Source organism: Pelecanus crispus, chromosome Z, assembly GCF_030463565.1.
Source record: "Pelecanus crispus isolate bPelCri1 chromosome Z, bPelCri1.pri, whole genome shotgun sequence".
NCBI classification, from domain to species: Eukaryota; Metazoa; Chordata; class Aves; order Pelecaniformes; family Pelecanidae; genus Pelecanus; species Pelecanus crispus.
Genome location: NC_134676.1, coordinates 39,338,464 through 39,365,906, shown reverse-complemented (window position 1 = coordinate 39,365,906; position 27,443 = coordinate 39,338,464).

Below are 27,443 nucleotides of genomic sequence, written 5' to 3'. Positions count from 1 at the left end.
GCCTGTGCGTGAAAGATTTTGTGTAGTGAACTGCCTGAAATGGAACAGGCGTCTTCCTTCATATGCTAGTATGAAACAGTTCATCATTCTGTATATTATGATTAATAGTTGTTATTATTATTATTTTATTTTTTAAATTGCCAATGTGCTGAAATGTACAATAGGAATTATATTTTAGCCTACAAGCATGTCTCAGCTTTGCTTTACAGCTCACAGGCTCTCAGCCCATTAATCACAAGGTGACACTCCTAAGTGGTAAACCTGATGATACATATTAATATTTATGGTTTTGCTATACTGTACTCTTGCTTTTGCTATACTGGGAAAGAGCAGTGCTGTCTATCAGTATGAGCTAACACCTCTTTAAAGCTGTAAACTGACAGGCAGCACACTGGCATTTTTACTAATTATTTTAGCAAGCCGATGACAACTAATCAAACTGAACTGCCAGGCAGCCTGCCTATACAGTGGCTGGCACTATTTGCTTTCAGTACCTGCTCTGCAGTTTTAGGAATTTTCTTTCTCACCAGTGTCTGCTGAATATAACATACTTCTTGAATGCAGATTGGTTTACTAATCTTAAAGGAAGAACAAAGCAACTGTAAGGTCAGCCCAAAATCTTCCAGCCTCCAGATATTCTTTTATTTAATGCAAACAAACATTTTCAGTGGAAGATACTGGGTCATTTGGAAATCAGGCCAAGCATCCAGATGTATATATATGTAGCACTTTCAATATAATAGTACTTTTCAATATAGTATTTCAGTATAGTAGTACTTTGCCTACAGTTGGGTGCTGGCCCTTCCAGTATTTTGAGACAAATCTTTTCAAATGTGCATGAAGTTGTGACTTATTTTCAAATGTGGTTTTTTTCTGGTTTTTTTTTTAACAAATTTTACATTTTAGGGAATGGTCTGATTATCTGTGGCTACTGTAAAAATGAACTGTTAGAAATGACAGGCTTTTCACATTAAAAGCTATGACACCATTTGACCTTTAAAAGCAGCAATTTTTTTCAATGATCTGAAATGGGCTCTCCCACTGCCGTTATATACACAGTCCTTGAGGCTAAATCTGTGAGTCATAAACATGGATAGAGCCACTTGTGTGGAATATTTCTGTTGAAAATATTCTACCTTGAGAATATTGGCTCAGGTGATGTTTGGGTTCATGAGTTCAGAGATTTTTGGCAACTCTTAAACTTCTGTAAAGCTAGCACCGCATGAAGAAATGCTGTGATCTTTTTTAGCTGAGCTGACATGTTGTTGCTTTAGCTGAAAATAAACTGATCTAGTGTGCTGAAGCCAGATTCCAAGCTGCGTGTTCTGTCAAGGCTACTTTTGCTTAAGCAGCTCTCCCAATCCTTAGTCAAGTCGTTAAGAAGTATATTGACTACAGTAGATAATAATGCATCTGGAGGTGTTATATTGTGCAAATGTTAAATAATGAATTGTGAAAATTCTCTGTTACTAACATCTAATCACTGGTAAATGATAGGTTCAGAGAAAACCTGCCGTCAGATACTGTAAAAGCACACTTGAATACATCTGCAGCTTTTTTTGTGTGTATGTGTATGTATATATACATATATATGTATATATAATATTATATATAATATGCACTCATGTATGTATGTATGTATACACACTCAGAGAGGCACACATGTATTTATATAGCTACATCTTCTTGGGTCATATTTTAGTCATGTTCCACCACCTTTTTGCTCTCTGTTTGAACCATTCATTATTGACTCATTCTAGAATATTAAAACCAAAATAGTCAAAGTTTTTGATTAACCAAAATTACTATAGATTTGATTATAGTGTTCTTTCCTAAGTTTTATGATGATACATGTGCAGTGTTTGTGGAAAGCTGCATCATGTTCCCTTAGGGTCTGTGTATATATTTATACACACATTTTTTTGCCAAACCTATCATTGCATGTTGACCCAATAGGCTCTGGTTCTGCGACACTGCATGTCAGTTGTAAAATACAGGAAAAATAAGTTTCTGTGGCAGCTATTTTACATGTCAAGGACAGTGTTTAGTTCTATACAAAAGAAAAGTAAGAAAAATACTTCAACAGCACCAACAGGGTAAGTCTGTCTTGTTTGATGTACTCACTTCCTGCCACTTTGATTCCTCATCATACTGCAGTACACAGAAAGATTATGCCTGCACTGTGTATGGGGTTTGCCCTTGATGAATCCAGTCATTTCAGCTTTCACAAAGAAAAGCCTGTCTAAAACCAGAATGGATTTGTAAAGTGTTTACTAAGCTTTAAAATCCAGTATAACAGGCATGATTAAATAGACACCAATGACAAACAAACAGTTCTGTAAGAAACAGCACAGCACATAAGAGTAACTGTTCCACAAGTTACTGTTTGTTGTGCTGCTTTCAGGGAAATTGAAAATGTGTGATATTTTTTCTTTCAGAATTTGTTGGAGTTCTTGAAGAGCTCTATTTAATGTTTGTTTTGGGTTTTGTGCCAATTTATTATAAAATAATGCTCTTTTTACTTCCAGTGGAACCCTAAATAAAATTACTTTTGTGAACAATACAATGTTCATAACACTGTTGTGCATCAGGTGTGAAGTCACTGCTGAACAAGCAACTAGTTATTTCACTCTATGGCAACAGATAGTTGTGTTGCCTTTCAGCTACACCGTAATGATGAGTGACTGGTCTGTTTCATGGTCCCCCATCTAAGGGACAAACCACCTAAGCAAATTAATGGCCAACTTTGTATACTGTGATTGCAGGAAGGTCTCTCTTCTGAAGACTAGCAGACGTGTTCAAGCAAGGGGAAGCATCCTGGCTGTGTTGTATTAGCTCCTGCAGCCCTAACACAGTTCTCTGTGTGGATGATGTGATAAGTGCCCAAGGTCAAGCTGCAAGTAAGAGTCAGGTCTGGAAATATCATTGAGGAACACTGGTTCTTTGTCCTATCATTACAAACTGCTGCATACCAAGAGTTACCTTAATCTATACAAATGAAAACTAGTACAGCTACTATTGCACTATGTCAGTGGGGAAAAAAAGTAAAATACATTCTAGCGCTATTCCTTCAACAAGCGGTAAGGAATGCAAAAGTCTGAGTGGAGTCTTCTGTCCATGAGCAATAAAGCAGCCTTTAAGCAGTATAATTAAATACACTTGATACAGTTGATATGATCTCCCTAATGACTCCTTTAGTTTAAAAAATAATAACTGAGAATATAAATCACCACCGCAAATAGGAGACCAGCAGCCACATTGCACAGGAAGGCATAGGCAGCATTGTCTAAAACCCTTGATGAGGGGCAGGCATTGACATACATTTAGATCAGCAGTCTCAAGTGTGTCTGTAACTTCTAGGATAAGCACAGAAGTGGGCTGGAAAAGGCTTCTGTAAATCCTGTGTGCCTGACACCTCACTTTGTCAATTTTATGCCACTGCAACTCTATTGAAATCTCTCTAGCTGTTAGATATTTGTAATTTTTATGTCCTTTTTTTTAAAGTAGTAAAGTTTACTTTTCAGCTTCTAGGTCTAATCTGCCTATGGTCAAGAATTCTGACAAAGCACAGCATGTTGGGGAGATTGCGATGGAGTCCCAGGACCAATCACAAAAGGGAGAAGAGGGAGGAGACACAGGCAGGAATAGAGCATTAACTATGTTCTATTAATACCCAGCGCATTCCTCTTGATACTGTTCATCCCTTCTTCCACTCCTCTGTGTTTTCATTTTTGACTTGGAGTGGATGCTACATGTGACTTTCTGTAAGCTGTCACCCATGTCTCCAGTAGAGACATCACAGCATCTCAAATGAGGAGGGTAGGTTTGCAGAGACAGGAAGGGCTCTTCTCCTTGCAGATCTCATGAGGTCCTGCTTGGAGTGCCAGACATTTGAGCAGAGACTGTGATTTGCTTGCATCCCACCTCTACCTGAGCTCCAAACTGGGATAAGCATAAACCATCTCAGTCCAATGAGTTACATTGGTCCATGGCAGTGCTTGCACTAAAAAAGTCAGTGTGTCATCCAAAGATAGTATTGCTGGTAGAACTCCATGCCAACATGTCTTCTAGACAGGGACATTTTTGTCTGAGAATTGGCACACTCAGGGCTTACCTGTTTGCAGCAAGGGCTCCACAGTTTTAAAGCAAGCCTAAAAAAACGAGTACACCATTGTACACTACTTCAGACACTGCATGAGGGCTCTCCTTCTCCCTGCAAGCAGAGGTTCTCCTTTACAGTTCTGTGCTACTGTTTTATGTTTTTTGGTGGTGACCCATTTAGCTATACAAAATATTTTGTATTACTGACAGCCCCAGGAGAGGTAGGTACCTGTTACCACACTGTGCTATGCTGTACTGTGCTGCAAGTGCACTGCAGTGACTGGAGAAAGATTAGGAAATAACTCCAGAACCACTGTGGCTGCCCTGGAAGATGGAACACAGCACCACAGAGGTTATGAATGTTTTTTTCTTCATGGTTATTGCATCCCAAAGTGGTTGTGTCAGGACATCACTACTTCTTTTTCCTGGTTTTTCAACCACAAAACCAGGCTCAGAATTTGATTTGGCAGCCGCTGAGCCACCCTAATATAGCAGCAGACGAATCTAGGCAAAGAACAGATCTATCACTATATCTGACTGATCTCTCTGCTTATGCACAGTGACAAATTCTCACCTCTCCATATAGATCAGCAGGCTCTGCAACCAGTCAGTCACGCATAAGTTGTGACAGCACATCACAAGATTGGCAATTTGGAACCCCAGAGTACAAGGTAAAACATGCCGGTTTTTTACAGGAAAACAGCAGTCTTTTCCATTCCAATACTTTTTACCACCCTCAGCCCCCCATCATCCTTTCACAAGAAAACATAATGTTCTTCTCTCTGTCTTCCAATACATAGAAAAGCATACAAAGCAAAGAAGTAATGAAAACAAGTCTTTCAAGATTAATTTTCTGTAACATTTATTTCTTTTTCTTTAACATATTTTCATTCTCTCAGCTCAGGACTGGTTAAGAAAGAAATTCCTATTTGCTTTGCTAACTTTAAAATGTAAAGTTGAAAACCTCAATCTTGAGATAAAATTTTAGGCATGTCAATTGATAAAGAGAGAGAGATAGTAATGAAAAGAATAGTATAGATATGATAAGTATCATTGGCTGTCTTCAACTTCAGTGAAAACTGGAAATACATGGCTTGGTTTTAGAAGCTAGTGATATGGATAAAGGATATTTTAAAAGTAGCTTTACATGTTACATTGCTTTTCTATAGAATCTTAATTACTAAAATACTTGGGCATGTCAGAAAACACATCCCAGTTAAAGACATTGGCTCTCAGTTAAAGACGCTTAGCCAAACATCTTAGAAAGAGGATATTTCAAGGAGTTGCTGAAGAACAAGTGCATTTTGTATATTTGCATGTTGAATGAAACCATTAGTAATCACAGAAATAGGGAAATGGAGTTGAAATATATAAAACTTCAGTTAAAACAAACACGTAAAAAATTAAGGGGATTTTCAAGCATTTTTATTGTTAAGAAAAACTATGGAGCACAAATGAAATGTGCTTATTCTCACTTACATGGAATATTGATAACACTGAAAAATATTTGTATCAGCTTTACGGTTTCCTCTGAAAATATTAATTTTAAAAAACTAGTTTCCAGGTCAGAAAGCTGAGGGAGATTTATAGAAAGACAAATTAATAAATAAGTTTATAAAACTTATAAGTCTAACTTTCATGTTAGACTTGATGTTCTGTGTTCTGTTGCACGATGTGAGCCTAATGGAGATCTGCCCATTGTGTTGCAGCATGGGACTATCTATCAAGTAGATGCTATTAATGACATTACATTTAATATGATGGTTCTCAAACTTTTTTTGATCACTGTACCTAACGTATTCAATTTTTTTATGGTCAGCCCTAGCATTAAACTTTTAATTTAAAACTCTCTTTAAGATGATATAAATGAAAATAAAATAATAGCTTCTCTGGAGCAGCTGCAGGCTGCTGAGCATGGACTCACAGACCACCCACTAATCTATAGACCACAATCTGGAAACTGCTGTTTGATGGGCTTATCTGATGAATTTTTTTACAGCTTGCATATAATTAGCTGGGCTCAGCTTGTTTCCTAGATTTTTATACACTTTCTGAAAATGACAGTTTCATTGTTGGTAGAGATCACAAACTCTGAATTGGACATAAAACGGACCTGTCTTCTCAAGAGATAGTCACTGCTTTCCAAAGTGCCAGCATGCAGGATTTCAGAAAACACCAGTCTACTGCAGCAGTCTATGCAGTGAGAATGACTAATAAAAGAACATGTTGCAAAGTATGGCCTTGGTCACTGACACCAGCACAGAAGCCTGGCAGTCCTTTGGTATTAGAAAAATCAGGTGTCAGAATAATAGAAACTTTGAAACCATCCAGTATATTAATTATGCAGGGTGTATTGTTCTGGATCCCTGGGTTCCTAGGCCTGAAATGTCGTTGGTTATAATGATGATCTGGACTACCAGTGTAGCAAGGAGAACATACACTTGCAATGGCTTATTTTCTTTCATGAGAGGTGAAACCTCAAAGCTTTCATTTTTTAATGAACATAACAGATAGAAATAACCAGTTCATCAACGTACATTGGTATATACCTAACTTTGGACCCTCAGTAGAAAGGAAATAATATTTTTAATTTATTTAAGAATAGGACATCAGCTCTGAAATTATTATTGATTATTCTTCTATTCTGAGAAATAATGAACTTTTGCAACACTAAATTCTGGAGTGAAATGGCCATGTTCAAAATGTTCCACATGCCAGTGGTTCTAAGAGGGTATTTGCCAGACAAGGCAACTCATAAGGAATAACTCTGAAGGCAGTCAAGTTTAGACAGTAGAGTTTCAGAATGCAAGCCCTTTGGGATTTGTCTTCCCTCCATAAAAGTTTTAAGGCATCAATTTCAAAATCTTGTTTTTACTTTAGCTGGCAAGATGTTGGAAAATTATTTTTTATAGGACTTAGAGAACCTCAGGGACATCAAGTTCAGCCAGTGGTGGAAGTAGCAGTTAAAAGTAAATAAAAAAATTCCAGCCTCCAGGGGTGTTGCAGGATATGCGAATATTTACACAATGATCCATCCTGTTCTCCTCAGGTCATGAGGATGACCTGCTTTGAGCAGGTGAAGGGAAGAATGAGTCCAAGGTGAAGAAAAAACTGTAAGACTAAATACTTCTACATAAGGCAAAGAAACCATCTGTTGACGGGAGACCTAGGGATGTTCATTGCATGCCAGTGCTTACAGAAGACGTATGGGGCAGCACATGAGAGAATGGAGGGACTCTTAACGACCACATAGCTCCTTCCATTCAAAGGTACTATAATATCTCTGGTGTAATTCACAATTAAGCCATTTTCCAGAAACACTTGTTTGATTAAATAAGCATCATTTCTTGAGAATCCACCATAGCAAAAAACAAAAAAAAATCAAAGCAAATATTTTTTCCAGCACCACAATCCTAATGATATCTACTGTGGAATATTGAGATATCAATCTGTCTTCAGTTCTCAACCTGATTTCAGTTCTCCAAAGATATACTGAGGAGGGGGCAACCTAGTGCTTCTGATACTCTCTTTCTCAGTAGTAGGACAAGTCCCTTTGCCAGACACTTCTCACTCTTCTTGACCAGAAATATGAACTGTCTTTGGGTGTTCCATAAAATTAGTATTATCTAAAAAAGAAAAGAAACGATCTATTGAAATGTAGCTTGTTACAAGCCAGCAAAATACTCTCCAGCTGATCCTTAAAAGTAGGTGGATTTCCTTTTTGTTTTGTTGAAATGGTAGGAATCATTATCTGCCTAACAGAACAAAGTACTAAATTTTCAAGAAAAATGGAAAAGTAGCATGTTAAGTTCTACATTTAGTGCCAAATCATGATGTAAACTGAAAAAGTCTAGAGCAGTTGCTTTTCAGGCAAAGTTGCATCACATAACCTTTAAATTACAGAATGAAGAAGGACCTTCACTTTAATCTTAACTACCTGTTACTCAGTAAGCATCCTTGTCCAAGATCAGCTTTACTTGCCCTTCCTAGAAGCAAGCTACAATGCAACACTTGGAAAGACAGTTGTGAATTTATATTGTGTAGCTTAGTATGGAAAATATCCACATGCCATACTTTTTCACATTTTGTAGGGCAAAATAAACACAATGCAACAAAAGCAACATTAAAAATCACAAAGCTGAGTCAAAAGTACATCCTGTTCTATTATATCACAACACTAAGGAAAGCACATTGGACTTTCTCACTCCCCAAACCTTTCCTTCCAAAAGATGGAGGTAATCTGTGAGATAATTTTTCCTCAAATTAAGTTCAAGTTTCAAAAGGCAAACAGATATTCAAAGTATTCTTATCTTTAGGTGTTCAGTTGGCTGAAATCCCTTTCCAACCAGCAGGAGGGGAAAATTTAGCTGCTTCACCCTTAACTGCTGAAGGATGTTCTAAGTTATTTTAAGTTCCTACATTTCATGCTATGTGGGTTTTGATTCACTAGGATTGTTGCTTCTTCTTTTGACTACCTTTGCAACTTCTGCATCTATTCTTTACTTTAGAAGGGGGCAAATGCTATCCCAGTGCTCTCAGTTGCACTGAAGACAGCACAAAGAGAGAGAAACACAATTTCTCCAGCACTTCCAAGATCTCTGTGGCAGATGGATAATTTAGCATGTGCTGTGTTTGTGACTCAAGGCCACCCAGCCAGTGTGTGGGGAAGAGCACCAGTTCTGCCTGGCATCCATGGGCAGCTGTGCCAAAGGAAGCAAGATATAGCAAATGCTAGAGTCCACAGTAGGGTTCTGGTCAGTGTCTAACAGTTTGAAACATGAGCAAGGGTTCTGCAACTATCCAAAAAGGGAGATGCCTGGGCAAGATATGAGACTTGAGTGTGAAATTTGGGGGAAAGAGGCAGTTTTGCTGTTGCTTGTGATCTTTAAGTCATTGTGCAAATCTGTGAGAACATTCTACAAAGAAGAAAATCACTACCCTTTATCATCACAGATATGCAATCAAACAGTCATTGGATATGTGCTAGGCAGAAAGTAAATTGATTGGTTTATAAAAGATTTCTTTTTCCATGCAACATGCAACATCTATTGTCCTTGTTCCCTTGCTAAAGTATCCATTTCTTGGTAAGCTTTTTCAGAGAACAGTAAACTTCACTTAGGAGAATAGCTTCGGTTCCCTTTCATTTGGCTAAGTCAATGAATAATTGGTAATATAAATCCCTAAGCAAAAAAAAGAAATCAAGTCACTAGTGTGCTTACAAATGCCTTGTGGGTTGTATTTTCTCAAAAACTCAATTGCTTAAAAAAAAAAAAAATCGCACGCACAAAAAAATAAGTAAAAAAAAAGGGGGGGGGGGGCAGGAAGAGAAGGCAAGGGGCTACATTCTGCTTTTAATTTCATAGCAGTTCCACTGAAACCCCAGAGGGAAAGGGATTTTGAAATGGATGCAACTGAAAGTCTGATTTATGTATGTGCTCCTAAAAACATAAAATAGGAAACTGAGCATGTATCCCAAATATCTTTTCCTACATTAAGGAAATTTATTTATACTGGCATAAGGTAAGAGGGAATCAGGTCTTATGTCTTTATTCTCCTGCAACCATATTCTTGCTAAATTAAGTTTTGATAACCTTTAAGGAGATAGGACCTCTCTTTAGCTCCTTTCTCTCTTGCAGATAAATAACAATAATTTGGGGAAAAAGCAGGGGGACTGAGACCTTTGGGAATCATGTAGAGCTGAAATGCTTTCCAAGATTAAATAATAAAATTCAGGTAGTCATGCCCAACCAATGAACTGATCTGCAGATACCTTTAAGTACATTATATAATGCCAGGTGCTGGTGTATGCCAATGGAGACAAACTGCCTGGCATTCATAGATAAAATGAGAGGTCTGCTTAAACCTGTATTAAGATAGTAATACCTGATAGTGGACCAGTTTGTCTCCAGAAATATCATCTATAGCTTTTATATGTGCATTACAAAAGGTTACAAAAAAAGTTTCATGTTCCAGTACAAACTAGTTGATGCTGGAGTCAGGAAGGCATTATTCAGTTTGCTGTTGAAGCAGGAGGTTGGACTAGGTGACTCCAGAGCTCCCTTCCAACCTGAATTATTCTGTGATTCTGTGATTATCAGCTCTGTAGCTAAGCATGGGCAGAGTTGTGTGAAATTCTGGAGGCTATAACATTTCTCTAAAGAATTAGGACAGTCCTATAGGAAGGATGATATCAAGCTTGTTGGACTCTCTTGTCTGATCCTATATGACATATCCTAGTTTCCTAAGTGTAATGCAGCTTAATTTGTGCCTGCATAACTTCATTTTTTTAGACAATTACATGTGATTCAACCAATGAAATGTGGCTTCAAAAGATGAAGTCCTTTTTTGCAATCAACCATATTGTAGTCTTAGGGAAGGAGGTTTGAATGTGATCAAAAGAAATGATGTACTATGAAAAGATGGAGGTACTTTGTCATTTGCAGGTGTCGTGGTTTAACCCCAACCAGCAACTAAGCACCACGCAGCCGCTTGCTCACTCCCCCTGCCCCCATGTGATGGGGGAGAGAATCAGATGAGTAAGAGTGAGAAACACTCCTGGGTTGAGATAAGAACAGTTTAATAATTGAAATAAAGTAAAATAGTAATGATAATAATAACAATATAATAATAATAATAATAATAATAATAATAATAATAATAATAATAACAACAACATAGAAAGCAAGTGATGCACAATGCAATTGCTCACCACCTGCCGACCAATACCCAGACAGTTCCCGAACATCAATCACTGCTCGCCAGCCAACCCCCCCCAGTTTCTATACTGAGCATGACGTCATATGGTATGGAATAGCCCTTTGGTCAGTTTGGGTCAACTATTCTGGCTGTGCCCCCTCCCAGTTTCTTGTGCACCTGGCACAGCATGGGAAGCTGAAAAGTCCTTGACTAGCATAAGCAGTACTTAGCAACAACTAAAACATCAGTGTGTTATCAACATTCTTCTCCTACTAAATCCAAAACACAACACTATGCCTGCTACTAGGAAGAAAATTAACTCTATTCCAGCCAAAACCAGCACAGCAGGTGACTGGCTATCTCTTTAAAGATTTTCCCTCTACACCAATCAACATGCCTGTAATGAGAAGAGTCCATGACATAGCATTCAGCTGTGCATCAAGAGGTCATGTATTCTACTAGCCAGATTAGGGACAGAGTAGGGGTGTTGCATAATATTCTGGTCAAAATCTGTGTTTAAGTTGCGAACCCACTTGCCAAAGCTTAGGGCTTTTTGAAACAGGGATTTAGAGTGTGGTTCATCTTTAATATAAATACTTTTAAACAAAAATGAACATTTTATTTGGGGGTTGGAAATCAATTACTGTCCTAAACAGTCTTAGATAAATTTTATGCTAGTATATGCAAAATGTGGTCATGCATGCATTAAGCATGAAAAAAAGCCCAAACTACTGAAAAGTTGCCATTAACTTTTCAAATGCCTCCATTTTAGTAGGTAAATTGAGACCTCCAAGTGCTATTTTGACCATATGGTACTTTGACAGTACAGTAATATATGTTTCACTCTAGAAGTCATGAAGTCATTAATATGAGCTAGATTCATACAAAACCTGTAAAAGTTTGTGATATTTCATTTGAAAATTATGTGGTTTCTTAAGAGTAATCCATACATTCTCTTCATTATCCTTACTACTTATACATATACCATAAGAAAGAGTATATGGGTTAGACTATATGCTGGAGTTCTTTGTGTGTTTTCTCTTGTCCTATGTGCATATAAACATATTATTTTTTCTTCTGTTGTTCATCTTCTTTTTCTTGAACATTCAGGATTGTAGTCACAGCTTCACCTAGGCGGCATAATCTTGAATCCTTCCTCCCCAGCACTCCACAGTAAATGTCAGGACAGATCATGCTGCTACCTGAGATTTAATTTCTTTGAAAATCGTGTTTGAATATCTTTAAGAAATAAATGGAGGGCCATTATTCCTTTCACAGAATCCTTATCTGATTGAAACTTGAAGATAAGTTCCCTTTTTGTCAAAGAATGGTTTAATGCAGATAGTTCCAGAAGAAACAGAAAGTGGTTGAAATACTAACCTGGCTGCTCGGATGATCCAAAAGTACTTAGGCACAGATTGGGTGACATTTTCTTCCCTCTTCCCCAGACAGTTTGGGTTAAACAGTGTTACACAAAATCTTGTTTGTAGCCTCTCCTCGCTACTAATGTTAAAGTGAGTAAGTGCCATATTATTGCCCTAGGGAGCATATAAATGGGAAAAAGCTGAAGCTGGGAATATTATGTATTATGTAGGACAACAACAAAAACAGGTGGAACCTTACTTTCTTTCCCAGATCCTCTTTTCCCTATCCCTTTGACTGCTTGATTTCCTGATGTGCTGAAGATACAACATGGTCTGCCTCTTATGCAAGTCTGAAATCAGAGCTGGCATGTGGTTTCTTTCAGCCTCTCAAAGATGCAGTATGCTATATTCTATTCAAAAATGCTGCTCAATACAGCATATGACTGTAAATCATCTTTTTACATACACTGCAGTAGAGACCTTTGTCCCTTGTGATCTATCAGGTTTTATTCAGCTGTAAAAGGACTGGTGTTCAAGACCTGTTTCAGGAGGGACTTAAAGAGTTCTGAGATGGTGCAAAAAGAAAGTAAATTCCATTATTAAAAAAAAAAAAAAAAAACAAACAACAAAAAAACCCAGAACTTCCCACCCAAACCAAACCAACCAACAAACCAAACTGCAAAAAAAGGACAAAGAAATAAAAACAGATCAAAATTTTTATTTACTTCATGATTGCTGCAAAAATTCTGAATGCACAATGCTTCCAACATCATAGGTCAGGAGCTAATAACTGGAAATGTAACTCTGGAAGCCTCTGTGGTCAGGAAGGCAGTATTTTGTTTAGTAACTATTCTTTTTAACTTCTGAAAGTTTTTACTGTTTAACTTTATATTACCACATAATCAAGCTAGGGCTGGGACTCATTCTTTAAAAGTAACTGCAAACAAGAGCTATTAATGCTGTGTTTAGCTGCTTCTGAATGTAGATTTGACATGGCAGCTTGTGTATGTCAGAAAGAAAGAAGGAATTAGTATCTGTAAGCCTACCAGAAGTTTCCATAGAAGACATACATCAAGACAACACTGCTGAACACACAGTTTAGACACTTCTTAAAAATATATATTTAAGCCTTAAAGTCCTGTCAGTTATTCTATTTGTATTGCCAAGATTTAACTAGACTCCAGTAAAATTATGTATTGTATTGCTACTAAGTGTCAGCTATCTTCTGCCTATGTGTCATTTCAACCTAGATTTCTGAATAAAGCTTTTTTGAAGATTTAAACCATGGAATTAACCCATTCTACACTGAATTTCTGAGCCATTAAGAATCTTCATATAGATTAGTTTGAAAGCATTGTGCCAAGGTTTTTATCATTCTTAATGCCAACATCTCCCTGGAAGCACAGGGTAGGTTTCCAGATCTCTGCAGAGTGATAAGGCTTAACTGGCCAACAAAACATTTTTCTGTCCTTGCAGTAGGTATCACAGCAAATTGTAAACACACACAGTTAAGAAACTGCTGATGTTGCTATTGATCCATAACATCCAACATGCACAGGCCAATCTATTGTTCTGCAGACAGCTAGGATAAACACGCAGTCCAGAAAAGCTCACATTTGAACTCAGGTAGTCTGAATATGGATTTAAAGAAGAATACACATGAAAAAAATGTTTTCTTCTTTTGCACAGTTAAAAAAAGAAGCCTTGGGATGGCTCAAAAGCATATAGTATCCAGAGGCATAGGGTCTACGACAAACCGATTAGTACCCTAAACAAGATGTTCCAATAAGCAGAAAATGCAAATGGACATGATGAAATAACAGTGAATGAAGAGGAAGTGAAAAAGGTTTCTCTCGGTCATTTATTAATTATTCTACAAAGGTGTGAAAATGCAGGGGGAGTGTATTTTAGGTATACTTATATATTTATATACAAGGCAAAGGTTTGGGTTTTTTTTGTATTACACAAATATAAAGAAAAAAATGGTGTAAAAACTGTAGTCAGTGGGTGAGGGGCTGTGAAAACAGAAAAACAAATTGTGGGATGGTTGAAATCAATGTTGTTCGGTCAATAGTTAGGATAAAGTATGAGCTATTTTATAAATTGTTGAGAAAAGTTTGCACAGGCATAAAAGAAACTATACACTAGAATGCAGTATCTGGGAGATGTTCAAATTCTTATCACATTTTAGGGTTCATTTCTTTATATAATAATCTGAAGTGAAATTTCAGGTACTCACTCTACAGTGCTTGAAGTTGTAAAAACACTCAGCTCTCCCCTGCCTACTCATCTTGTTATTTATGTGGCCTTCATACAAAAGATGGGAGTTACACTCATACTGGGATGATTGTAGTGATTTTTCGACAGAAAAATTATAAAAATGTGGTCTGTGTTGTGTGCTAGATACTCATGTTACTAATGTTAACTCATGTTCACGCTGATTTTGAGACTTAAAAATGCATCTCCAAATAAAAGCTTAACTGTCATGGAAATTATAATTTACAAGCTTGATGGTTAGTTGTCTTCACTCAGTGAACTTAATGTTCCTGGCCAGACAATGTCTCCATAAAGCAGTAGAAATGATGCAACTCAGATGGAAAGCACCACAAAGTAATGAGACGTTTGCATCACAGCATTGAATATAATGTTGCCCAAGAAGCCCAGAACAGAAAAGAGGGTGGCATGATTTTAATAGGCATGTCATTTTAAATAAAACCTAGATAACGTCAGCATAATGAATATCTTGACCTAAGCTTGCATGTTCAGTTTCAGTTTTTCCTACAGAAATTGAAATTTCTTGCCAGTTTATACTTTGCAGAATACATCACTGGATCAAGACTGGAAACAAACCACATTCCTATATATGTACGTGTGTGTGCACATACATTAATGTAGAGCAATCCAAGGTATCTGTTTTATTCAGCTGTTTTCCTGCTGATACAGTGATCATGACAGAGTTAGCTGGGTTGTACATTAGATTAGCATCCTTGTAAAATCACCTTCTGTGTAAAATATGCAAAAAAATATAAATTGCCTTTGAAATAAGAACAAACAGGGAAAAAAAGATTAAAAAGATAATAATAAAAAAGCCTAGCAAAACTTCTAAATATTTGATCTTTAAAATGAAATGCTTTTTTTTTCCCTTGCTGTTTTTTTTTTTTCTTTAAAAGGGGTACTTGATGTCCTTGAATTTACCTTCTGCCCACCACCTTGTTTCTAATCCTCTAAAACCTTTAATGGAATACTTGATAATTTTAAGTTATTAAACATTTCTGTAGGTTTATAATTTCTGCTACCATTGTGGTGATTGTGTAATCAAATAGTTGTCATATAATTGGGATAAAAATATATGTGTTTAGAGCCATGTAAAATTCACTGAATTTAATTGAAGTGATTAAAAGGTTAGGAATGATATTTTAAAAAAGTGCTGTGGTAGAAAGAGGATTTGAGCTACACTTATACATTTTTATACTTAGCTGAACTGTTAAACTGTTTCAGATTTTTTGATCCCGGAGAAAAAGAAATTTATGGCAACACAAAAAAAAGGGCAGGAAAAAATGCAATGTAATTTCAAAGCTGCATCTGCAGATCACTGAAAAGCTTTGATTCTTCTGTGGATTTCCTAGGAGTACAGAGGGTAAAAACATTTTTTTTCAAAATTGGGTCTGAAACCAAACCTTAGCTAATACCTGGTATTTAGAGTCACTAGTTTTGACTAAATCAAGACATTTGAAGACTTTAAACTTGAAAGTTATTGCTAAAATCATGCACAATGGAGCATGTGCATGATTTTATATAATGCCCAAATCACTCTTGCTTACAGGAATGCAGAAATCAATATTACTTCCTGGTGTGAGAATAAAAGATGTTCAGAGGAAATGTTTCATTTGGTAAGAGGCTCTGAACTCTTAGCAGATCTATCCACAGATTTTTTTTACAGTTCAGGAACTATTTTTACAATTTATAGAATGGACAATTTAAAAAGGTATCATGTACGACAGCCCTCAAGACTGTAGTGGCATGCTTGTTGCTTTTATAAATGTCTGTTATCGTGGTTAAGTTTGCCAGATTAGTATCAGCCACCAGTTCTCTGCCACTTAAATCTGATGTGTTCAATTAACTGTGATTTTTTTTGTTTTCCTCCATTTGGATCAGGTCATCTAACATTCTGACTACCTCTTAAAATACCCCAAAAGTTGGGGAACTGCAGGTCATTGGTATTTCTTGCAGAACAGGGCCATACTTTGTATCTGAAAAGTGAGGATTGAAAGTGCCAGAAAGCAAAACTCTTTGGCTGATCTGTTGTAAAGATACCTGATTAGGTGTCTGCTAATAAAAGGCTTTTAGAAGTTTTTGAACAAGTGGTGTTCATTTTGGCTAATCTAAATTACTGTAGCTACACCATACATGGTAATTTGGAAAACAACATAATGTTTCAGTAGCAAAACACGCTAACGCTTTTTCATATATGCCAATAGCCTCCTTTGTCCTCCCATCTCTACACCCAGAAACACATATCAAAATTCAGCCTGCAGTTATGGTATTGAATATGTATGACATGGTAGAATACAAAATTAAATATAATTCAGCACTGGACAGCACTTTTGGAAAGATGAATGAATCAGGTTAATACTGCTTCATTTCTATGTTTGACTGCAGCATTTATTTACATTAATTTTCCAGAAATGAAAGTCAATGTGGTGATGATGATGATAATATTTCCTATTTTACCTAGTGATACAGGAAAGTGACAGCATGAACGTGGCTATAAACAGAACTATCACTTCTTCTCCCCAGAAGAACCAATTAGAACATAACAGATTTCTTTTCATAATAAGTAACCTGTAGCTTTCAATCTTCTGTTCATGATCAAAAAAAAAAAAACCCAACCTCAAGTCAATTAGAAGTGTTTTGCCATTTAAAGTACTGGTACTTTTAAAATACAAAATAGAAATAACTCTGACTCTCATCAAGAAAAATAAATCCATTGCAACCATTTCTAAGCCTCTGATGTTCTGGAATTCATGCTGTGAATCTAAACGATGAAATTCATTAGTCTCAACATTGTATATTCATAACTGAAAAATTCAGAAAAAAACCAAATGCTACATGAATATGTCCTGTTTATACATGCAAGCTGTCACCGTCATATACTGAACACTGTGAAGATGCTTTACAGTGAATGTTTGAAGGGTGGGGTTAGATGGTCGTCAGAGCCATTTAGAAAAATTGTCATTGTACAGCTGATATGCTGTGGAAGTGGTACTGTATTAATAAATAACCTAGCCTATCAATATCAAGCTAATAAATGTTTGTACAGGATGATTATAAATTCAGATACACCTGTTGGTTGAGTAGCATAACTACACACCTGTCCAAAACAGCTGTTCATGTCTTGGAAAAACAAAGGCCTGTTGGTGTTTTTTTTGACCTGAATATAAAGTGGAGTTCACAAGTAACTAGTTTAACAAGTTGCACAACATTTTGGTAATACTATTGACACCAGTGTTTAAAAAAAAAAAAAAAAAAAAAAAAAATTGCAGTTTTAATTTTGTCATTCTCAAATGTGAAATCATAAAAGTAAACTTAGCCAGGCTCTCAACTGCAGTAAGTTAGTAGCTCCATTAAAGTCAGTGTAATATTAATGTACAACAGCTATGAGTGGTCTGGAGTTTCATTTGGCATTTCACAGGTCAGGTACCTGCGATCAGGTACACACAGCTGGGTGGTGACGGGCCTCACTGTCACAGACAAATATTGGAAGGTACTGTGGGTGTAGGGAATGTTTACAACAGGTACAGTGTATACTTGAGAAGGCAAAGACCACCACCTTACTCCTCTCACCCACTGCAGTGATTCACATCTCTTGCAATTGGACAGCAAAGAATGCACATGTGTAAGAGTGTACATACATACATATGTGTATGTGTTACCTAAATGTAAACACACAGATTTGCATTATCTTACATATAAAAAGACTTTGCTTCTTGAATTGCCATAATCTTTTAATATTGCAATGCGAGCACAAGTATTAAACAAAGGACCTTTAGGAAAAATGTTCCTGTTGTTTCCTGTCAGTGGTGTGCTAGTCACTTGAAATGTATTAATTAGCCTCAAAAAATTGTCACTGGGGTGGGGTAGGGAACCCGATTCTGCACAGACTGCTTCTTGTGGAACTAAGCTTGATCTACAGAGACCCTGAGTAATTTTTTGCTTTCCCATATGCTGTGATGGATTTGGCCAATATTCAGATACATTTAGCCTGTTCTTAATGATTTATTCTGTCATGGTGAGATATACAAATTACTGTAAATGTTGGTAATGTTTTATAAGCATTTACATTATAAGCAAGACAAGTGACTTCCACTAGATGGAACCAGATTGGCTTCTGCATGCTTCTGTATCAATATAACATATTTATGCTACTGCAGGAAACCATGTCATGTGAACCCCATTGGACATTTGTCAAGCTACTCATTAATAATAGTTGGCCTTTTCTTCTATGGTTTTAGCCTTCTGCAGAGTAACTGGGGAAAATAACTTGTCTAGTTTTAACTTGGAACCAGACAGATTCATAAATGGAATATAAAATGTGGTAGAAGCAGCAGAGCAATAATCACATTGAGCTGTAGTCTTATAGCAGCCAAAGTTTTGTTTTGCCACAGTTACTAATGTCAGTGCTTTGATGGAGACATATCTGAGTTCCCTTCACATTGTGTAGATTAAATGGCTAGTATATGCTTCATGTGACAACAGCTGCAAGCTTCTTGGTGATCTCTGGGTGCTACAGTCTAAAGCAAAAGAGCATCCCACAACTTCAGATCAGAAAGGCTCCAAAACCAAACCAAAAAAACATTATTTTCCACCAGGAAAAGTCAACAAGAATTAACAAAGGCAATGCATTTATATATGGAAAGACAGAAACTTTAGACCAAGCTGAGCCTTGTTGTAACTCAGTAATGAGCTGGTCCCACTGAATTAGCCTGTAAATAAATAAATGATATCCAGCTTAGTTTCTTACACATTATTTTGTAAACTTCATCTTTAGGATTGTGTAAATACCTGTGACAACATATGGCTGATAGTGATAGGTACAGCTTCATCCAGCTGGTATAATAAATCAATCAGTACCTTAAAATGGGCGCATTCTATTCTAGTTGATATGATATTACAATTGTTCCCAATCTGTGAAAAATAATTCTGACAGAGCATTACCATTGTAAATTTATAATTAGAGTGTGATTTTTCTCTTTCTTAAACTGAAAAATAAGAGGAGTGTTTGCCGCACAGTTTTGCTTGCTTGGAACATCAGTAGAGAGATATGGAGTGAATTGTTGTTGTATTGTCACAATATTAAAATAAAAGATGTTTTCCAGAACATGTGAACGACCCACCCTTTTCTTAAGGACTGTACTGTATATTAGTTTATTACACAATTAACAGAAATGCTATTGCCTGAAGAAATCACAGACATTTTCTGAAATAACTGTGATGTATTATTAATTAAGTAGCTGGATATGCCTGGGTTTGTCTCCAAACTCTGAGAGTGCCCAAGGAAAGAGGGGTAGTACTACTGCTGGAATTAAGCTGGGACCCACCACAACTGAGTTCTGGTCACCAAAACAGCTCCTTAGTGTTTACAGCAGGAAGTTAGAGCAAATGGAAAACTGAAAACTGTGTTCTCAATAGTATGAGCATCTAGTAGCTTGGGGGCGGGGGGGGTTGTCAGGCAGCACCCCAAGACAGTGACTAGAAACTGTGCTAAAAACACTGCATTGGATGCCAAACCTTGTTTGTCTCAGTGGGCAAATTTAGTTGTAGCAGTATTAAGTGTTGTTATTATTAAAGTGCTATTAAACCCAAGTAAAAAAGAAAACTTTAAAGTCCAAGGGAAAAAAAGAACCTTTGCCTTAGGTTTGTCTAAATTTATCACAGCTGTAGGTCCTTAATTTTGTCATATTGTAAAATCACATCTGAGACGTGACACTGTGAAATAAGCTGGTATTTCAATGAGCTAGAATGTACCAAAATGTCTTTTCCTGCACCAAAGCTGATATTGGTGAAATAAATTTGACAACTCATATCATTTAGAAAAGCAATTGATTTCAGTTTGATTGAGATTTCTAATTTTTTCAGTTGATAAAAAATGTCCTGTGATTTTTTTAATTTTGTTTTTAATCTTAAAATGTTCAGTATTCAAAATCAAAACTGCCTGTGAGAACAGGTATGCCACATTTACCGGGATAGAATATTTGGATTAAAACCAAAAGTACCTTCTCCTGCTGCAAACACAGTCTTTGCTAGAGGCTAAACCAGGCAGATGGACTGTGGTACAGTGCAGTTCAAGTCTCTACTGCAAAAAGTATTTTGGTATTTGTTCAAGGTAGGATAACCCTAAGTGGGACAGAATAGCCAATGGATGGGTAATGAGATCATCTTCATTATGAGAGGGCACAGACTGTATCTTTAATTGGAAGAAGCAGGACAGGGAATTAAATTTTGGTGCATTCATACAAATGATTTACCTAAGTCCTGAGCTATGTTAAGGCTGATATATCTCTTTGACATATTTTTCATAGAATACTTCTAAAGAGTCCTTGAATTTCCTATTACAGAATGAGAAAACCTGTGAAATACCCAAATTTTTCACAGGGCAGCAAAATACCTTCCCACTATATCTGAAACAACTTCAGCAATCCTTTACAGTGGCCTGCAGTGGATGAAGCCAGGTAGCTGGCCAAGCATGGCTCAGATCAGATCCTTCTGTGACTTAAGTTGTCAGTTCAATTGACAGTTTCAAGATTTTGTACATGTTTTTGGTTTTCTGTTCCCCTCTTTAGAACAGATACATTTATAGGATGCTTTGCCAATTCTAGAGAGATGAAGCCATATGTTTTTATTTACGTTTTTGGGAATTTTTCAATCTGAGCAGGCATTCCTCTAATTCAATCTGTCATTCCAGGCTGTTTTCACTGTATCCTTCCTTCAAACCTCACAAGCTATATACCACAGCTTTCAGCTGTGTGAAGAGTTTGTCGTACTGGACTGCAATGGTAGCTACTTGTGAACTATTTTGTGAACAGTTCACAATATAAACAGTTTCAGGAATATTTTTAATATGAATGTTTCTGTGACGATGACAATTTTTTTTTACATACAAAACTTGAAGAATGACCACAGCAATTAAAAATACACAACTTGATATGCAACCATGTAAAATTTCATGTTGCAGTTCTCTTGATATTTCTGCACTATTAGGTAACTCTAGGCCTATGTATTTTCCATGGTGCTATCTGATCCTTAGCTTTGAATACAAAAATATGGTTTTGATTATTTGTATGCTATATTGACTATACAGCACAGTTCATTAACACTTTCTTGAATATTAATACCATAACCAATATATCACAGGCCTGAAACTACTTACTGTTTGTTAACAACTCTTGTTTCATTTACTGAAATTGCATATGGCTTTATAGTAATTATCTTAGAAATATCCCTTGCAGTTTTAAGGGGCATGATCTCATTGTGAGTAATTGCACTTCTGACTTTGTCTTGAGTTTTTGTCAGACATATCGAAATGGTGGAGTCTTATTGAGACTATAACTAAAATGGCTGTGTAAATGCCTTATCTTCTTTACTTATGAGTTTTCTGCTGTTCTGGTGCAGTGTAATGCAAAATCTTTTCAGACCAGGAGAGGTATATTAAATAGCCATTAGGGTCTTTTCATCATCTTCATTCTTCTGAAAGTAGTGAAAACTTAGCTTTCTATCTATCTCCTTTCTGGCCTTTTTAGAGAGTATCAGTGTATGTGTAGTTAGAAAGAACAGAAGAAAAGGGAGTTTATTTTCTGTCACATTTGTTTGGAAGCCTTTTCTAATGGAAAAATCCAAGCTGTATACAATTTTCATCCATAAATGTAATATAAAGTACTTTCTACTTAAAAATATAGTGCCATACAAACAGCTGTAATCCTCTAATGTAAAGATAATCCTATCATTAGGCTTAAAAATCTTGGAAACATCAGAAATCATCAGATCAAAATAAGGATAAAGAGCAGCCTTGTTTCCAAAAGTTACTTTGTCAGTCTTAACCTAACTCTTTGTATCCCTGCATTGCCAGCAGAATCAGGCAATTTGCAATTAGGTCCTCTGGCCAGATGATGGTGAGAGCAGTGCAGAACTTCAACCAGCAGAACTATATTGTGGAAGTTTGGTTTCCTCCTTGTAATTAGTCATGTCTTATGTAAGCGGTTGGATTTCAGCAGCTTAAAAATGGACATCTTTTTATACTTCATTTAGTTGTTGCTAACTGGAATGACACAAAGTTGCAGAGTTTAAAAATACATACTAGACAACTGAGATGTCGTCTGGTCTGTTTCTTTTACATAAGGACTAGATTTTTTCACAGAATAGTCTAGACGGTGGCAGAATGAAGTGAGGCAACAGCCCACACAAAATTTGGGGAGCAAATGCTTAAACAGGTTTCCGAGTTTTTCTGCCACCCAGAGATTTTGATAAGGAAAAGACTAAAAAATTCAGAAGCATCTTGAGTCCCTCTGAGCACAGGGTAGGATAGGGACAAAAGTCAGCAAGTGATCAATCCCATTATTCTGACCTTTGATAGTAAGGGCACACTTTTGTGGACTCAGGGTGGATCACAGGGAAAAGGGAACAAGGAGAGAGCTGGTTGTTAGTCTCTGCAAGTCAGTCCTGGAGAAGAGGCCGCAATTTGTCATGAAAGCCCTGGTAAGGAAGGATGTTCTCATAGACACAGAGTAAGGATCAGTAGCCTTTATAAAAGGAGGAGGGAAATGGCTGGCCTGGGTGAAAACAATCTGTAAGCAGCACAGTATTGCCCCTTGTCAAAGGTGAATCTTTTCCATCCTGGCAGGGAAGAAAGAAATTCAGAATTTGCTGGACCAGACAGCCAACTGTCCAACAGACAAGTCATTGTATTCATTGTTCAACTCAAAGCCCATCTGAAAGGGACAGATTTCAAGATCATCAGAGCATATGTCTTAGGCTGAAGAAGACTAGTGAGTTCCTAAGATATTTTTTTCTCCAGTGAACAGGATACTCAATAACATTTTAACATCAACAAATAAAATAAAGATGTGGGCTAAACCCATTGATTTTGAGTTACAAGACAGAAAAACATGCAAAACTCTCAGGTGGTGTTTTGCTTTATTTTTCTGTAAGGTGGGGTGTGTATATATACTATGTTGGGCCAGCGGTATTTTTAGGCACACCTATGCAGTGCAGCTTTTGAATGGACTGCCCTCTAACTATTCAAAATGTTCCTCAATAGTTTACAGTACTGTTCTTATGACCCAAGCTTTTGAAAATGTGAGGCTGTAATTTGCCAGAGAAAATTATATATAATTCAAAATTATATAGTGCGTGACACCAATGAACAGTGTGATTTTAGAAAGGAAGCTTCCAAAAATTTTGTGCCTGCAGTGTATATGATCAGCCAGTTGCCCTTTCGTAGTGTAAAGACATTTAGGGTATGTACATACTTCATAGGACAGTGCTGGGTTAGAGCTTGCCAAAAGCTCAGCTCAAAGCCAGGTACAAACATGCGTGGTAGAGTGCAGCTGTGGGGAGACCTGTCATGCCTGGTCTGCCTCCACGTCTTCAAGGAAAGCTCTCTATAACCCCTGAAAATATATTCTTGTGACACAAATATTTCCCTGAGATAATTTTGGATTTATTAAATTAATTTGAAGTGTTTGATAAGTATCATTCCAAACACAAGAAGAGAATAAACAGGCAGTTATGAGTGGAAAAAGCAGGGTTAATCTGGAATATGAAGTTTCCTTTATTTCATATCAAACTTTTAGGATTCAACGTAAGAGAAAGTAAATTATATATTGCTGATAGGGATATACAGTAATGGACTGAACAGAATAATTTTTCTAGTGGAGCTCCTCAGGCATCAATTTTCGTGGTGATCTTATTTAATATTTCCATTAATGACCATGGCATGATTATTAGGGATGTACTAACATCACAAAATTGGGAGGCTTCATTAATCTGGAGAAGGTTTTGGATCTGCTATAGGGAAAACTGTACAGATAGCTATAAGGACAGGAATAGAAATGGGGTGAGATTCTGTAATACAAATTCCACTGTGTATACTTGTGGATTAATGACTGAACTCCTGTAATGTGGGAGCTTAACTGTGGAAAATGACAAGGAGAAGGATCAACAGAAAGTGGTGACTGGATAACTATCAATCATCAGGTCTCGGTATTTCCATTGTCTTTTTTTTTTTTGTTTGGTTTGTTTTTTTTTTTTTTTTTTAGTTTTCAGGTGGGATTACAGAAGACATGTAAAATACAAACTCAGTATTGACTGATGTCAGTAAGTACCCCCCTGCAGGACTACTGCTCCTCAGTTTTCCAGTATTCCAGTATTTATGGCAGTTTCCTGTGATCTGTGAGATAGAGATTCAAGCACACTGCTTCTGAGGTACAGTAGAGAAACCCCTCACTTTGGTGAGAGGTAGGTGTGTGCCTGTATGTAAAACACTAAAATAAAAAGATATGTGGGGGTATCATGAACCCCAGAGCTTCATGAACTTCCCTCTCAGAAGAGAGAAGCAGCTCTACTTTGTGTATGTAATCAAATACTCACTAGTCTTAAAAAGGAAGAATGTGTCTCCTTAACCTGGTGATGGGCCAAAGAAGAAAATCAGCTCGGACAGTCAGTCCAGTGAACGGTTCTTTACAATTGTGAATAACACCTTCAGCCTTTGAATATTTTCCTTCTGATTTCATTAATACTTAAAATCTAAACAATATTTGTTCTTAGGGGGTTGGTTTCTTTTGTTTTGTTTTATTACTAGCAGTAGTATTATTAATTATTAAAAGCCCCCAGGTTAAGAGTATTTGAAACAACTTTTTGCTGTTTATTATCTTTTTGATTTGGTCAAAGAGCCAAAAAAAGAAATAAATCTAGCCTAACTCTACCAGCAGGCTCAGTATATAAAAATCCATAATTATCAGTAACATACTTTGAATGCAACTTTTCCTTCTATATTTTTATTCTGTTTGTTTGAAAGGAGATTTATATTGAAAAAAATCCAGTAATTTTCCTAGCACACTCATTCTTTCAAATCTCTATTGGTCTATGGGGTTTTGTGTTTTGAAGAGGATAACTGAGATCAGAAACCAAAAAAAAACCAGCCAACAGCAGCGTTTATGCATGTTGTTTGAACTAATGAATTGCTCCATTAATCTTATATTTTAGATGGCAGCTTTGGCACTTTTATTTATTTCATGTGGCAACTGAAATGCAGAGCCCCTGTGAGTCTGATCTGACAACCTTCACCACAAAGGCAGAGCTCCTGTTGTTAGACAACTGGACTTAATGATCACAGCAAGCAGGATTGAAATTTTATTGGTGTGCTTCTGTGTGACTGTGACAGTGTTGACACTAAATCAAATTCAATTAGCGAGGGCTTGCTAATGAGTTATACTGCTTTGCAAAGTGGAAAGGACAAAGCATTTTGCAATCTCCAGCCTGCAGACTGGTTACTCTCAGTGTTAACAGAGCAATAGCGTAAGGAACCACTACAGGATTTTCTCCCTAGATTAATGTTAAAGAATGCTTTGCTAATGAATCCCTGAACAAATGTGTTGTGTGTTACCGGAAAGGGGGGTGGCAGGAGAGAAAATACAAGCAGCTTTTTTGTCCTCAAGTGCTCTTGAAGTAATTTATAAAACCACTGTGGAGCATAGAGAGCAGTGGAAGCTGTATCAGCAGATGACAACATGGCTGAACAGAGTATCGCAGCAGGAAATGTGCCCTGGGAGCTACCACACTTAACGCTGCTGCCCCTGGTGCAGTGCTGGTGGGTGCTGCACATCTCAGAGGTGTGCAGCAGGCAGCTGCCCGAGTGCTCAGTCCTGTGGCAGGCTGCATCGCTGGCAGCACCCAGCAGAGCACTCAGGCAGCCCTGAAGGCTGACGGCGTGTGCCGTGAAGCCTCGGGGACTACAAGCCTTTAAGTGAAAAAACACGCTCAGGTGCTTCGCCAAGGCTGCAGCACTCAGTGTCTGGTAAGGCTGTGGTCTGTCAAGTGAGCGGTTAAATAAACATGGCAGCTTTCCTTGTGCAGCACCCACCACAGCGAGGTGGAAGATGTGCACCGTGTGCCACAGGGGCTGCTGGACCCCTGGCTGCCTTCATCTGTCTTCCACCTATTGTTCACCTCATAAACCTGCCTGGGCAAGTGAGGTATGTTTTGAGTAAAGAGCATGAAAAAAATCTGCTTCCTAATAACATGAATGAGGTGGTCCCCATTTAAATTATGGAATAGTAATAGCAATAATAATTTCCCCTTTAAGGTCTGCTGACAAGTCCAACACTGAATTCTTGAGCAAGTTATATATGTGTCATTCAAACTGAATTGTCTCCTTTATAGTCCTCTATTAATATACTAAGTTGATGATTGGACTGCTGATCTTAGAGGTCCTTTCCAATCTTAATGATTCCTAGTTTTTACTTTCATTATAAGTAATCCAGCCACCAAGCCAAGAAACATGAAATTGCTACTATAACCTTAACTGGTTTAGTGGCGGACTTGGTAATGTTAGGTTAGTGGTTGGACTGGATGATCTTAAAGGTCTTTTCCAACATAAATGATTCTATGATTCTATGATTTTAATTTAATGTTTTGAAATATTTGAATTCCTAGTGGACTTGATATCTCTCTTTGGTTTGCACACACACACTTTACATTAATGCATATGTGTAAAATCAGTGTTACATACTGATAACATATGACTGCAATTTCAACTGATGATAGCTTTGTAGAATTCAAATAATTTGGACTGATGTTTTTCCCCAAAACTTATGATGTCTTTCTCAATAAATGTTCCTGGAAAATTTTTGCTGAAATATTTCAGCTACTTCCAGAATGAAGGTTTGAGGATAGTACTTCATGTTGTCCAACGTGAAGCAATGACCAAAACTAAACTGTGTATTACTGTGTAACCAGGCTCTTCAAGTTTGCTCTGGTTTGCCTCTTAGCATACATTCATACTCCTGTTGTGTTAACAAGCATGCCTAACACATTGTTTATGGCAGCTTATAGGAGGTTCCAAAGTAAATCTGGAACCAAACCCAGTAATTTATTATTTCAATCTCTTCCACTGACATTTTCTTCCACTGACATTTTCTTCCACATCAAAGCCATTCAAGACACTCATGCCCCCACGTTGCAGTTCACCATGTGCTGACTTTGCTTTGTGGGGACTATGATGTAGACTGA